The following is a 15,302-nucleotide window of genomic DNA, read 5'->3' as shown; positions in this document are numbered from 1 at the left end:
AGAGGGAAAGTAGGTGGGGGGATGGGTAAAATAGATGATGAGCACTGAGTGATGTATGGAATTCTTTAATCACTATATTTTATACCTGAAACTAATATAACACTGTAGGTTAGGTATACTGGAATTTAAAATAAAATAAATAAAATTAATAAAAAGTAAAGTTTTGGATGAATCAAAAGTTCTATGCAGATTTTCAACGGTATGAGGGTAGGGCCCATAACCCCTGCATTTTCAATGGTCAACTGTTATTACTATTTGTAATGTAAAACTAACATTAATCTACAAACTGATTTTATTCATCCTGAGTTTTTGTCTGTTGATGTCGAATGCACTGTAAACTTTCAAATGTAATTTAAAAAATAAAATTAACAATATCAGAGAGAGGATGTAGCATGTCATTAATTTTGTCTTCATAACAGTTTGGTTCAGAATAAGTTAAGAACAAATGTAAAACCTACAGAATACAAGATTATATATATATATACATATATATATATATGTCATACTACCAAATATTTGATATGACATGAAATTTTACATATAATATTGCCCATTAAGGTATTTAAAAAAGTTATTGAATTTGCACCATGTGGGACGTGCTGTTTTAGATTTTGAAAATATTATAATAAACTTTTAAATGATCCTTAGATTTATATTCTTTCTAACCAAAATATTATTAAAGTTTATTTGTAATTAACATTGATTAAACATTATCAAAATAAATTGGGAAATCATCAAAGTATTCTCTAATATTTTTAACATAAATTAAGGTTATTGGATAAAGTTACTAGTATCATCTATTTCATTATTTCTAAAAAATTAATTTTACACTCACACAAAACTAGACTACCTGTTGTAATTTAAAAAAAAAAAAAAATTAGGTGTTCCTGGGTGGCTCAGTCAGTTTAGCATCTGACTTCAGCCTCAGCTCATGATTTCAGGGTCCTGGGATCGAGCGCCACATGAGGGTCCCTGCTCAGCAGAGATTAATTTTAGATTGGCCTGCAGCAGAGCAGGCTCCCTGCTCTCCCTCTGTCCCTCCCCTGCTTGTTCGCTCCCTCACTCTCAAATAAGTAAATAAAATCTTAAAAAAAAAATTTAAGTTATATGCAGAAATGTAAATATGTTCATTTCCAATATCCTCTCTGAATTCTTTGAAATATTTCCCACCTCTTTAGCTCATGCATCACTGACATTGTATGGTGTAATTTGGCTTATAGTTGGAGAGAGAGCACTAGCTGTTGCAATATATAGGGATAAAATTCTACTTCCTATTGAAGTAAAGTTATTAATTTAAGAATATTATTGAATAATATTTCTTTCTGTGCTATAATGCAAGACTACTCTGGAGACTATTATTTAGTAACCTTTTTCCATCTTTTTAAATCTCAATATATTTCTCATATATTTTATTTTACCCATGGGAGTTTTGTGAAATTAGTACTGTCATCCTTTTCAAATTTTTTTTCTTCATCTATAAATGACTAATCCCCATCCTGATTATTAATTTATTTGATCAAATTATAAATAAAACCAGGACTGTAGTGAAGTCATTATGGGCACAGATTTTGAAGTCAGACAACTGGTGCAAACTCAGGTTTTGGAAATAAGTAGCTATTCCATCTTGGATAAATTATTTAATTGTTCTATAACTCAATTTACTCAACTGTTCAGAATGAATCATAATGAAAGTAAGATTTACCTTAAAAGATTTTTCAGATAATTAAAAAAGTTAACAGATGGGCACTTAGAAGAGAACTTAGTGTGTATAAATCGATACAAAAATTAATAAATTTTAAGCTAATTGAGTAAATCAATAATGGCTGTTGAAATAATTGTCAAGACAAACAAAGATACCGGCAGAACCATATCAAGAAATCATTAGCCTTGTAAAAGGGATGATTAATAGGGTAAATTTTATTAGCACAAATGCCTAGGAAATACACTAGAATGGATTACACCTTAGCATATGTTTTACAATTAGATTCAGTGATTTTTCTTTACTTAAAATGAACAATATGTCTCCTTCTTACTTTAATGGGAAATTATGTCAAATATATAATCTTTTACATAATTTTATTTATTTATTTTTTATTCATGAGAGTCAGAGAGAGAGAAAGAGAGAGAGAGAGAGAGAGGCAGAGGCAGAGGAAGATGGAGAAGCAGGCTCCCCGCCTAGCAGGGAGCCCGATGCTGGACTCGATCCCAGGACCCTGGGATCATGACCTGAGCTGAAGGCAAACGCTTACGCGTCTGAGCCACCCAGGCGCCCATCAAATATATAAATCTTAACTTTATAGTGTTCATAGTTCTCATGCAATAAAAGTGTCTAAATTAAATTTTACTCTGTATTAGAGATAGAATTTCTTGCTTGACATATTTAATTTCAAGATAATATAGCTGTTAAGGTAACAAGAGAATTTTCAATATACAAAGCTCTGTAAATGCACAATGACAAACAAATTATAATGGCGGATGCAGTTCCCTGACAAAGGTTATTCTGACACTCTGTAAATCGCAGTTCATAAATCCCTGTAGTTTAGATTACAAGTCAATAATGGAGGGAAGACTAATCAAACAATACTTATGACAGCCAATATTTGCTCACTTCCTTTTCATCCATGTGCCATAAGTCAATAATTAGTCTTGCTATAACTATTCTATGAACCAAGATTATTATTGCAGCTAAGATTACATCTCTGGAGAAGTATTTCATAAATAAATATTCCCCAGACACTATTCTATACTATATTTTAAATGTCTGCTGAAAAAGAAATGTTTGTATTGTAAAGAAATTTAAGAATTATGGAGTAGAGTTAACTTAAATGAATTTTTTTTTGATAGAGAATTTCTTAGTGTTTCCACTGTAGGGGATATCAGATGCTTCATTTTCCAAACTTGTATGAACACAGAAAACTGTATTTCAGAATGCTATGAACACTCACTAATGTTTAAAACAGTTATATGACAAATACTATCATACACCAAAAAATAGTGAGTCTATCACCAAAGTGACTGAACAGTATGCTTGTAAGATAATTTCTGTTTTAGCTGAAAATCTGTCTCTTGCTGGTTTTAACAAATGTTTACATAAAAAGCAATACTAAAATAGTAGTAATTTTTTTCTTAAACACAGTTTTTCAGTCCACAACAAAAGTGTCTGGATTACTCACTCTCTAACACTACTTTAATTCTTGGTGATTTTATTATCCATAGAATAATATTATCTTTTGGCTTTAGTCAGAGTTGACCTCCCTGTTTCTTTCTTTTTTTTAAATTTTATTATGTTATGTTAATCACCATACATTACATCATTAGTTTTTGACGTAGTGTTCCATGATTCATTGTTTGTGTATAACACCCAGTGCTCCATTCAGTACATACCCTCTTTAATACCCATCACCAGGCTAACCCATCCCCCCCACCTCCTTCCCTCTAAAACCCTCAGTTTGTTTCTCAGAGTCCATAGTCTCTCATGGTTTGTCGCCCCCTCCAATTTCCCCGTCTTCATTTTTCCCTTCCTGCTATCTCCTTCTTTTTTTTTTTTTTTTAACATATAATGTATTATTTGTTTCAGAGTTACAGGTCTGTGATTCAACAGTCTTACACAATTCACAGCACTCTCCATAGCACATACCTTCCCCGATGACTATCACCCAGCCACCCCATCCCTCCCACCCCCCCACCACTCCAGCAATCCTCAGTTTGTTTCCTGAGATTAAGAATTCCTCATATCAGTGAGATCATATGATACATGTCTTTCTCTCATTGACTTAATTCGCTCAGCATAATACCTTCCAGTTCCATCCATGTTGTTGCAAATGGCAAGATTCCATTCCTTTTGATGACTGCATAATATTCCATTATATATATACCACATTTCTTTATCCATTCATCTATCAATGGACATCTTGGCTCTTTCCATAGTTTGGCTATTTTGGACATTGCTGCTATAAACATTGGGGTACACGTACCCGTTCAGATCACTACTTTTGTATCTTTGGGGTAAATACCCAGTAGTGCAATTGCTGGGTCATAAGGTAGCTCTATTTTCACCTTTTTGAGGAAACTCCATACTGTTTTCCAGAGTGGCTGCACCAGCTTGCATTCCCACCAACAGTGTAGGAGGGTTCCCCTTTCTCTGCATTCCCGCCAACATCTGTCGTTTCCTGACTTGTTAATTTTAGCCATTCTGACTGGTGTGAGGTGGAATCTCACTGCGCTTTTGATTTGGATTTCCCTGATGCCGAGCAATGTTGAGCAGTTTTTCATGTGTCTGTTGGCCATTTGTGTGTCTTCTTTGGAAAAATGTCTGTTCATGTCTTCTGCCCATTTCTTTTTTTTTTTTTTAAGATTTTATTTATTTATTTGACAGAGAGAGACACAGCGAGAGAGGGAACACAAGCAGGGGGAGTGGGAGAGGGAGAAGCAGGCTTCCCGCCGAGCAGGGAGCCCGATGCGGGGCTCGATCCCAGGACGCCAGGATCATGGCCTGAGCCGAAGGCAGACGCTTAACGACTGAGCCACCCAGGCGCCCCATCTTCTGCCCATTTCTTGATTGGATCATTTGTTCTTTGGGTGTTGAGTTTGATAAGTTCTTTATAGATTTGGATACTGGCCCTTTATCTGGTATGTCATTGGCAAATATCTTCTCCCATTCTGTCAGTTGTCTTTTGGTTTTGTTGACTGTTTCTTTTGCTGTGCAAAAGCTTTTATCTTGATGAAGTCCCAATAGTTCATTTTTGCCCTTGCTTCCCTTGCCTTTGGTGATGTTTCTAGGAAGAAATTGCTGTGGCTGATGTCGAAGAGGTTGCTGCCCGTGTTCTCCTTTAGGATTTTGATGGAATTCTGTCTCACGTTTAGGTCTTTCAACAATTTTGAGTCTATTTTTGTGTGTGGTGTAAGGAAATGGTCAGTTTCTAAAGCCTATTCTATACTCTTCCCTCATTGTACTTAAGATATTTGAACACTTGGTTGCTTCATTCTCCTCTTCTATGTCTGCATTGAGTTCCTGAATTCCATGTTTTAAAATGATATCGATATGAGATGAACTTCCAAATATATTTATCTGCAGCCAATCTAGCCCTCTCCTCTGAATAACAGAATTGTATATACGGCTCCCAACTTGAATTTCACAGAATGATCTTTAACTTGCTATGTTCAAGTTTAACTTTTTAATCCTATCTAACTCTGAGCCCCTCACCACCCTCTATGTTTCACTAAATGGCCATTTTCTTCTGATTGATCAGTACCAGACTTCAGAGTTGCTCTGGATTCCTCTTTCTCTCCATCCAAAAACAAATTTTGAGAACTCTTCTTCAAAATCAAGAGTCTGACCGTTTGTGACTTTGCCCACAGTTAGCAACTTGGTCAATGATCCGACCATGTATTGCAGGATAATTAACTCTCCTGTCTGGTATCTCAACTTCAAACGTATATTCCATATCTAGTACACATGTCAGAGAGGACTTTTTATTAAATGTATTGTCATCTCGGGAAAGTTGTTTGCTCAAATTCAACAATGGCTGTGAACTGAGTAAAATGCAATATACCTCTACCTCTAGTGGATCTGTGTCTGATGACATTTCTGTGACATTGTCTACCACCACTGTTCCTCTCAATGATCCATCTCAGTATAGTTACTACTGCTGCTGCTGCTGCTGCATAACTAATTGCCCCCAGATTCAATGGCCTTAACCAATGCACATATACTATTTCACAGTCTCTGGTCTAAATGCAAGTACAGTTTAGCTAGGTCCTCTGTTTCTGGTTCTTTCACCAGGCTACGATCGAGGTTTGGGCCAGGGCTTTGGCTTGACTGAGGACTGACCCTCTTCCAAGTTTACTCATGTGTTTTTCATAGAATTCAACTCTTTGAGGCTGTTAAATTGTAGAAGTTAGTTCCTTGCTGGCTGTTAGCTGAAAAACACACTTAATTCCTGGCCAAATGGCCCTCTCTATAAGGCCTACTCAGCCTACTCAGCACGACAGACTGTATTATCAAAGCAAAGCTGAGATGAGAGAGAGGGGGAGGGGGGGAGAGAAAGGAAGAAGGAGAGGAAGAAAAATAAGGAGGAGGGAAAGAAGGGGGAGAAGGAGAAGCGTTGCGGGGGAGAGGAGGAGAGGAGACAGACAGCAAAACGTTGTCAGTCTTTTAGAAGCTAATCTCGAAAACTACACCCCATGAATTTTGACACTTGGGGGGCACCTGGGTGGCTTAGTCAGTTAAACGTTTGCCTTTGGCTTAGGTGATGGTCCCAGGGCCTAGGATGGAGTCCTTCATCAGGCTCTCTGCTCAGTGGGGAGTTTGCTTCTCCCTTTCCATCTGCCCTTCCCCCCTGGCCATGCTTTCTCTCTCTCTCAAATAAATAAATAAAATCTTAAAAAAAATTTTTGTCACTTGGTATTATCAGAAGCAAGTCACTAGGCCCAAATCTCACCTAGGTGGGGGGGATTATTCAGGATTATGAATACTGAGAGTCTGGGATCTTTGGAAGTCCTTTTACAAGGATGCCTACCACACAACTCAGCTCCACTAAAAGCCTGTCAGTACTTTAGACATATCAAGGATGCTTTCTCCTGAGTGCTTTACAATTGCTAATTCTGTCAGAATCCTCTTTACCCAGATTATGAATATTTTGCTCCTTTATACCAACCACATGCCTGGTCAACTACTACAATGTTAGTGAGACCTTTGTAGAAGGTAATAATTTAGTATCTAAAATGATTTCTACAAGCCCAACCATTGCTTCACTCTCTTTCCCATACCCTGCCATAGTTGTATAGTACTTACTACCACCTGATATATTTTACATTTACCATACATGGTAACTCCAAGAGCACAGAAACATCAACTGTTTCACCCATTGCTGGATCCTCAACAACAAAATTACTGAAAGAACAAATGAAAAAAAAATCTTAAATATTTACAGTCTTTATTCAGCAATTATTATTCTGAAATGTTACACAAAGGAAGTGATTTGAGGTTTCTTAGACATATAACTCATAATTTTGTCTTTTTATAATATCAAAACTTGAGGAGGGTTTAATATTAACTATGATGCATGCAACCATTCAAAAACATATATAAATTCTATAACTAGAAAATTTTCATGATATAGTAAATGCAAATATTTAAGAAATTTTTTGTACAAATATTACTTATTTATACAGATAAAGAGATATAAATACATCCTTTTTTTTCTTAAATTTATTTATTCATTTGAGAGAGTGAGAATGAGAGAGAGTACATGAGAGGGGGCAGGGTCAGAGGGAGAAGCAGGCTCCTCGCCGAGCAGGGAGCCCGATGCGGGACTCGATCCCGGGACTCCAGGATCATGACCTGAGCCGAAGGCAGTTGCTTAACCAATTGAGCCACCCAGGCGCCCAATATAAATACATCCTTAATGAGTTTATTTGGGAGATAGATCATGGATTTAAAAAAAATAATTGTCTGTGCTTTCTATTCTGTCTAGGTATATGATGTTGCAGTGGAAATTGAAATGAGTAACATTTACCTTTAAGGGGTCATAGAAAATTATTTTTTTAATTTTTTACATGTTGATGAAATTTTATGTATGATATAAAAATGAAGGAAAGGGAAAAAAAGAAAACTAAATACAAGGCTAATACTTATCAAATTTCTGAGTATGTTCTGAGCACTGTGTTATGTACTTTATGACCATTATCGACTTTAAATCAAACAACACCCCTTGAAGTTAATACTATCTCCTTAAGTTGATGAAGAAATTAGAGTTTGAGCAAATTGAATTTTTTTCCAAGCTGGTAAAATAACATAATATACTTTTATAAAATAATTTATTATTTATATACAACATATCTAATATTTTCATATCTTTATCATCTATTATCTCTGTATCTTTCTTTCTATAACCTTTTACCAAATATTCAGAAAATTGATGTTAAACCAAAATACATCAGTCACTGCATAAAACACAATAAAATTAACTATAAATTGATAAATACTCCAATACAAAATTAACTCTAAATTGATGAATATGCCAATAAAAATGATTTTTAAACTGAATAAATGATTAAAAACCAAACTCTAAGTTTCTTAAAAGAGACACATTTAAATCTAAGCATACAGAAAGCAACAAAAACAAAAGAAAATGGAAACATTATTTATGGTCAGGCTCTAGTCAGGAGAATGAAATCACTCAAGATATTTTAAGAATTTAATAAAAACAACTCTTAACTAGGCTTAAGGATATTAATTAGTTAATTTGGTTTTAAAAAAAAGAAAAAAAAAGAGCTATGATGTATCCCCAAACTTCTAGCAGGTATTGAAGTTAGGGCAGGGAAAATAAAAGAAAAGATTTGGAATTATTAACACTTAGAAGTTCAAAAAAAGTAATTCAGTGGAGGTGAAATTTAAACCCCAGGGAACCTCTGTGGAAAATCAGTCTAGTGAGGGCAGGCGACTGACCTGTGCTAAACAACTGTTGCTACAGGAAATGACTGGCTGCCAAGGTGAGGAAGAAGTGAAGGTGAATCTCAGAGGAACAGGTAGTAGATAAGAAACCAAAAGGAAGCAACCAGGATTGCAAGTTTCTAAAGAGTGTCAACATTCACGGAACCTACCATAAAGAGCTTTCACAGGGCTCTGAATCCTAGTAAGACTTCAGTTAGTGTTAAAGCCTTTGATTAAAAACTTTATTATAGAGGGGTGCCTGGGTGGCTTAGTCGTTAAGCACCTGCCTTTGGCCCAGGTCATGATCCCAGTGTCCTGGAACTGAGCCCTGCATTGGGCTCCCTGCTCAGGGGGAGTCTGCTTCTCCCTCTCCCACTCCCCCTGCTTGTGCTCTCTCTCTCTCTATATATATCTCTCTCTGTCAAATAAATAAATAAAATCTTAAAAAAAACTTTATTATAGAAATAATGGAATTTAGTAATTATGCAGATTTACCTGAAATTTCATCTATTTTTCTGGTTTCTAACATTTGTCATGTTCCACTAGAATTTTCAGTTAAAAGCTAGCTGGAGGGCGCCTGGGTGGCTCAGTTGGTTAAGCGACTGCCTTCAGCTCAGGTCATGATCCCAGGGTCCTGGGATCGAGTCCGGCATCGGGCTCCTTGCTCTGCGGGGAGCCTGCTTCTCCCTCTCCCACTCCCCCTGCTTGTGTCCCCTCTCTCGCTGTGTCTCTCTCTGTCAAATAAATAAATAAAATCTTTAAAAAAAAAAAAAAGCTAGCTGGAGATCTAAATATTATCTGTCCCATCACTGAAATAATAGTAAAAGTTTTTATAGATAACAACACAGAGCTTCTGTCAGTGTATTACAAAATGAGTTTTTACTTCATTTTATGTTTTTAAATAGTGAAAGGGTCTAGTAAAAAGCATTGCATAATGTTCGATCTGGGAAATTGCTCAACTATACAATGTTTATTGTATATGTATATGAAATTACTCAACTATACAATGCATTTGTGTTACCATAGCATATTACAAATAAATGCAGCTTCATCGTATAACATATAAGAAGAAAAAAGAAGAAAAAGATTGCAAAAATGGTTTGCAAATTGTTTTTAGTGAATACATAAAAGTATAATTCTAGAAAATTTGTTCTAAACTTATAATCATTTACTGTTCTTTTCTACAATATTTTATTTCTTTATTTCTATGATTATTTTAAATTTTACAACAGTATGAGAAATATTTTCAGCAGACTACTTTTTTCTGTAATATCTAAAATAAATTTTATCCTCTTCATAGTGTATTTTTCATTTTATATCAAAGAAAAAATTTCCTCAGATTTGACATAAGTTATCCTCAACCTTAACTTCTATTTCTCTATTTTTATATCTTGGAATAAATAAATAAAATAAATCAATTGAAAAAAATTCAGTTATTTCTTATTTACCGTTTATCAGGTTATTAAACAAGTTAGTTCCTCATTTTTGTCGCTATGACAATTTCAGAGAATATAATTAAAAGAATTTTCCCAGTTTTAATGCCAATAACCAATTCCTCTTTCTAGTTTTATATTCCCTATTTTTTTAAATTTGACCATAAAAAACATAAGAAAAAATACCTATGTAAAATATTTCCAAAAGGGTTGAAATACAGCATATTTGAGGGACCCATTATGTACTTCAAGTGGGTAGCTTGATGATTTTTGTTTTAGTCATCACAACCTTACAGCCATTCTGCAGAGCAGGGGGAAGAGAACATTACAAACACAGCAGAAGTTCATGTTGAAAGCAATGACCTCCTTCCTGGCAACAGATATCTACCCACTATACCAACTTCTATCACTCTGGATTGTTTTGATCTTAATGTAAATAGTTCTTCCATTCAGTGGTATGTTTGTGAGATTCTTCCATGGCATTATGTGCGGCAGGGGTGCACTAATTTACATTAGTACATAGTATTGCATTTTATAAAACTACCACACTTGAATTATCCATTCTATCATTGACTGATATTTGGATTATTGCCATTTTTGGCTGCTACTAACATTTCTCCCATGTATATTTTGCTTTTCCAGTGCACAAAAGTATTTATTCTCTCTCTATATATATAGTGACAGAATTCTGAGATCAGATAAGTTGCTTATGCTTATCACTAATTGACTAAAGATTTCAAAGACTAATTTATCCTCCAACCAACAATGACAAAAGTCCTAGTTGTTCCACATTCCAGCAAATATACTTTTAAAAATTTACAGTTTTCATTTTACCATTCTAATTATTGTATAGTGGCAACCTATTTTGTAGGCCATTTTGATATATTTTTTTGGTGTGAAATGCTTGTTCAAAAACCATACCCTGGCCTTGCCCTCAGGACACAGAGTGTGCTGCCATGTTTCCAGCGGTACCAAGACTTGACCTCATGGCTTGTGTGTCTTTGTCTACCAGCACAGACCTACAGGAAAGACTTGGTGTACTCTTCTATCTGGTCAGAGTGAAAGAGAACAATGCAGAATGTCTCTGGCCCACTAGTGCCTTTGCATTGCTTGGCTTTGGCTATGTAGAACTGGCTGCTTCTGGGGGGGGATCGCTGGCTAAGCAAAAGCAGGTAAATGTCCCATCCCTGGCTGCTGGCCTTCTTTTGGGTGGGTTAGCAGGCCTGGGTGCTTATCAGCTGTCTCAGGATCCCAGGAACATTTGGTTTTCCTAGCTACATCTTAGCTGGCATTATGGGAATGAGATTCTACCACTCTGGAAAATGTATGCCTGCAGGCTTAATTGGGGCTGCCGGTTTGCTGATGGTTGCCAAACTTGGAATTAGTGTGTTGAATGGATCTCATTAGTAGTAGTCATGTCCCAGCTTGGACTCATGAAGAATTTAAAAACTCCCACTACTTTCAGTGTATTAAGAGAAATAAGTGCAGCATTTTCATATATCCTGACATTTTACTTAAAACAAAACAAAACAAAACAAAATAACATTCAACTTCCCAGGAGAAAAAAAAAAAAAAAAAAGAACAGTCATTATCATTACAACCTTAAAGAGGTAGGTGGTATATAACCCAAGAGCATAGTATTATAATCTCATACAGTTTGATTCTTGTATGTTGTTATCTCTTAGGTATCAACACTGAACCCTGAAATCCCATGCCCTACTCAGAAAAGTAAGAAAAAAATATTTTATGAGATTTAGAATTTCTGTTGTTTGGCTTATCTTAAAGCACAGATCTACTTTGAAGTTATGTCAAATGAAGTATCAATGAAAATAAAGTTTATTAAAAATAATAAAAAATGCCCTTTTCTCATAGGATTGAGAACATTTTCTCATAGTTTGTAAGAATTCTTCATAATCACTAGGAATAAGTCATTTTTCCGTGGGTAGATAGATAAGATAAATCCTGTTATACATACACACACACATTCCTGTTTATATGTATACATAAACATCAGTTATATTCTAAGAGGTTTGATATTTTACTCTTCTAATAATAAATTTTGATGAGAAAAGTCCTTAATTCAGAAGTAGTTCAAATTAGCAGTCTCTTCCTGCTGTGAAGTTATTTTATGAGATTTGTGTCCTGTTTAAGAATTCTACTCCTACTCCAAGTAATCAAGAAAGTCTCCTATGGTTTCTTCAAATGTTTTATCATTTCACTATTTATATTTTCAACCACCCTCCATATAAAATTTTGTTCCCGTGGTAGATTTAGGGGGTCGGAATTATTTTTTCTTACAGATAACCAATTGTTCCAGCATCATTAATTGAAAAGACATTTGCCATGTATTATACCTTTTATTACTAATCAAATTTCTTTAAATGAATGGGATTAAAGGAATCAATACAGATAAGATATGAATACTCTAAATCTGTAAATTTAACGCAATGCCAATCAAAATCCTACCAAGCTTATTTGGAATTCTGTGTAGTGAGCAAATAAAGTAGAGGCTGAATTATCTGTTTTAATGTTGCCAATTTTGGCTTCTTTAAAACAAATAACATAGGTGAAACCTTAATAATCAAGACCCATTTCCAATTAATTCATCTGAGGACTGCATATGTAATTAGCTATGTTCCACTGCTTGTGTCAAAAAAAAATTGGGATGGTTCATATAATCATCTGTGAAAAGACTGTTAAAATCCCCAACCTTGCTTCTAGGCTTGGGTTGCATGGCATGCTCTAAGGCGTCTTATGTTTACAAAATGATGCTTTGACTTCATTAGTAAAAACAAAAACTGTCTAGCAATGATTACAATATGTTCCAAGGCTGTTCACTCACAACACCATTGCCGCCAACCATAATAAATGGAAGGGAGAGTGCCTGAAATACACTACCACTCTGTTTTAGGATGAGAGGGGGCAGAAAATGTGCTGGGATTTTTTTTTTGCCTGCTTGGAGAACGTTGTGCCTGCCAGATGTTGTGGGTTTCTTATTTGTAGAACCCACACAGGTGGGCTAGGGCAGAAAACTGCTGAACCAATTGCATTTCTGCCTGCACAGTCCGCATGGATGGAAGCCCTTGAGCCTCTGTGGGTCCCTTCTTTGTTCTCCTGCTGGGCCCTAGTCCTTTGTGGTCTCTTGAGCACGTGGTAAGCATCCTGCCTCCCTGGAGGAGATCTTTCTCAGCTTCCCTGCCCTGCCCCATCCTTTGATAATCTTTGCTCTTGCACAGGAGGTGAAGGCCTGGTCACCTGGGGGTGAGGTTTCTCCAAGCCCTCCTACCCTGCCTTTGGGCTTTGATGCCCTAAAGCCACACTCCTGCTGAACACCCTGGGAAAGAACTGGCACAGAGATGTGGATACACTTTGTACCTGAAGGTTCTCAGAATCCCACTCTTCATAGTAGACTATAGGTGGCTATTAAAATGACATTAAAGTTTGGCTGTTCCTCCTTACCCCTCTCTATGGCGTGTTTGCCCTTCAAGTGCACCCAGTAGCCACAGGAATGGAAACTCTCACAGATCTCCTTCTCTAAGAATCTGCATATCTCATTTTAGAATTTATGTGAGGTTCTCTGAGTCCTCAGCATTCCCATGGTAAAAAAAAAAAAAAAAAGATAAACAAAACATATATACATACATACATAAAAAAACAAGATTTTGTCATTTGTATTGCTCTTATTCTTTGTTAAAATGAAAATATTGATCTTTGCAACTTTCTACTTTCTAACCCAAATTGGAAGACCCTTAGTGATGTGTCCATTTCTGTTTATTGGAATCTAAATATTTAAATATATGTAATTGCCCTTTTCTATGTCCTTCTTTCAGAGTTTAAATTGAGTGCTTCTTATTTACTTTATGTATTTGTAAAGAATATTTTATGTATGTGTTCATGTTAAGCTGTCCTAGAATTGTTTAAGGCATATTTTAAATTGTGTTCTTTATCCCTGCCAGTTTCATAATACTGTGATTCTGAGACAATATTACCTAATTCAGAAAACTGAATCTAATTATTTAGGTTATTTAAAGGGTTGAATCAAACCATAATAGAGTTAAATTACAATAAACCCAGGATCGAATTGTTAAGATTATTGAAATAAACAAAGTCACTTCTCTTGGACTAATCTGATTCTGAAACTTCTCTGGGCAAAAATTGATTTGATTTGGCTGTTATACACTTAAATATCCACAGTAGAAACAATTATTTTGGTGAGATAAATACAATCAACTTCATTTTAGTCATCTTCTGTCATCTTTAGTGGTCACTTTTGAAGCTGATTTAGAGGATTTTGGAAAGAAATAATAAATGATAGGCTGTAAAAAGTCTTTATCAATTATGTTGTTAACATTAAGATGGAGTTTTTATTAGTAGACTCACACAGATAATGCATACTGTGGTAGAAGTGTCCTGAAGACACCGCAGAGGAAGGTCTGGGTATCCTTGATTATACAACCAGTCAGATACTAATCAAAACACAGATTCCTAACATGTTTTATTTCTTGAAACATGATGCTAAGCACTTGATAGATTATATATTTGAAAAAAAACTGAGGACATGATGTAAACTAATACTATTTATTTTATTGATCTAAAATAGTTTTATAAATTGCCAACTTATTTACTTCTTTTACTACTATTCAGCAGTAGAATTCTGACATTTTCTTGTTAAATTTCTTCATAACTGAAGAAAATGATAAGTTTTATATCTTTAAAGACACCAAATCATTTTTGCGTTCCTTTGGAGGAAATTACCAAAGGGATGTAACTTCCCCTTGACCCACAAATTGGACCCAGCAATTGGAGGGGCTCCTTACCACCTCTCCTGTCCTTGGAATGTATATTTCACTCACCATTCCCAGACGTGGAGCCATTCCAAAGACGTAGCCTTGAGAGAGTGAGGTGTTGCTGAGACCATCTAGATGGTGTAGATGACTGAACCCAGTTAAGGCCTTTATATAAATTTTTAAGATTCTGGCTGGCAAATGCAGACATCTCCTCATCTTGCAGGGGCCCAGTACAAACCTCCTTTGTCTGTCTTTTTCTTTATTAAACCTACCAACTATCAGTCTGGAGTGGCTTGCCTCTTTCTTGGTTTCTGCTTTCCCTCTGCGTACATGGGCCAGTTGGTATTTTACCAGAGGAAGACCCAAGGTTACAAACCAAGAGTTCCATTTTATAATTTTCTTCTTTCGTGACTGACTTTCTCTTATTCTTAGCATAGGAATCTCACTTTGTGCTTGAACCACATTGGTCAATGGTAAGATGCTATTTCCTTATCAGATATCTTAATATGTTTCTATGACATCACTCTTCTCTCATTTTTAGTTGCTAATAAGTCACTTGAAGTACAGAATCATTACTACCTGCATTGTAAAAGAAACTGTTTCCTTCCATTATACTCTTAAAAATGCTCATTGTAATACAGATATCAA

The 15,302-nt window shown here is 35.5% G+C and overlaps 1 pseudogene; it reads left to right on the top strand.

The window, feature by feature from the left end:
• The first annotated feature begins 10,938 nt into the window (after nt 1-10,938).
• On the top strand, nt 10,939-11,274 carry LOC123853578 (transmembrane protein 14C-like; annotated as a pseudogene).
• Nucleotides 11,275-15,302: the final 4,028 nt, after the last annotated feature.

Source organism: Mirounga angustirostris, unplaced genomic scaffold (genome assembly GCF_029215605.1).
Source record: "Mirounga angustirostris isolate CCGP_5_RB_7025 unplaced genomic scaffold, mMirAng1.0.hap1 SCAF_7, whole genome shotgun sequence".
Classification (NCBI taxonomy): Eukaryota; Metazoa; Chordata; class Mammalia; order Carnivora; family Phocidae; genus Mirounga; species Mirounga angustirostris.
The sequence above is the reverse complement of the archived record's forward strand: the minus strand, read 5'-3'. Positions and strand labels throughout refer to the sequence as shown.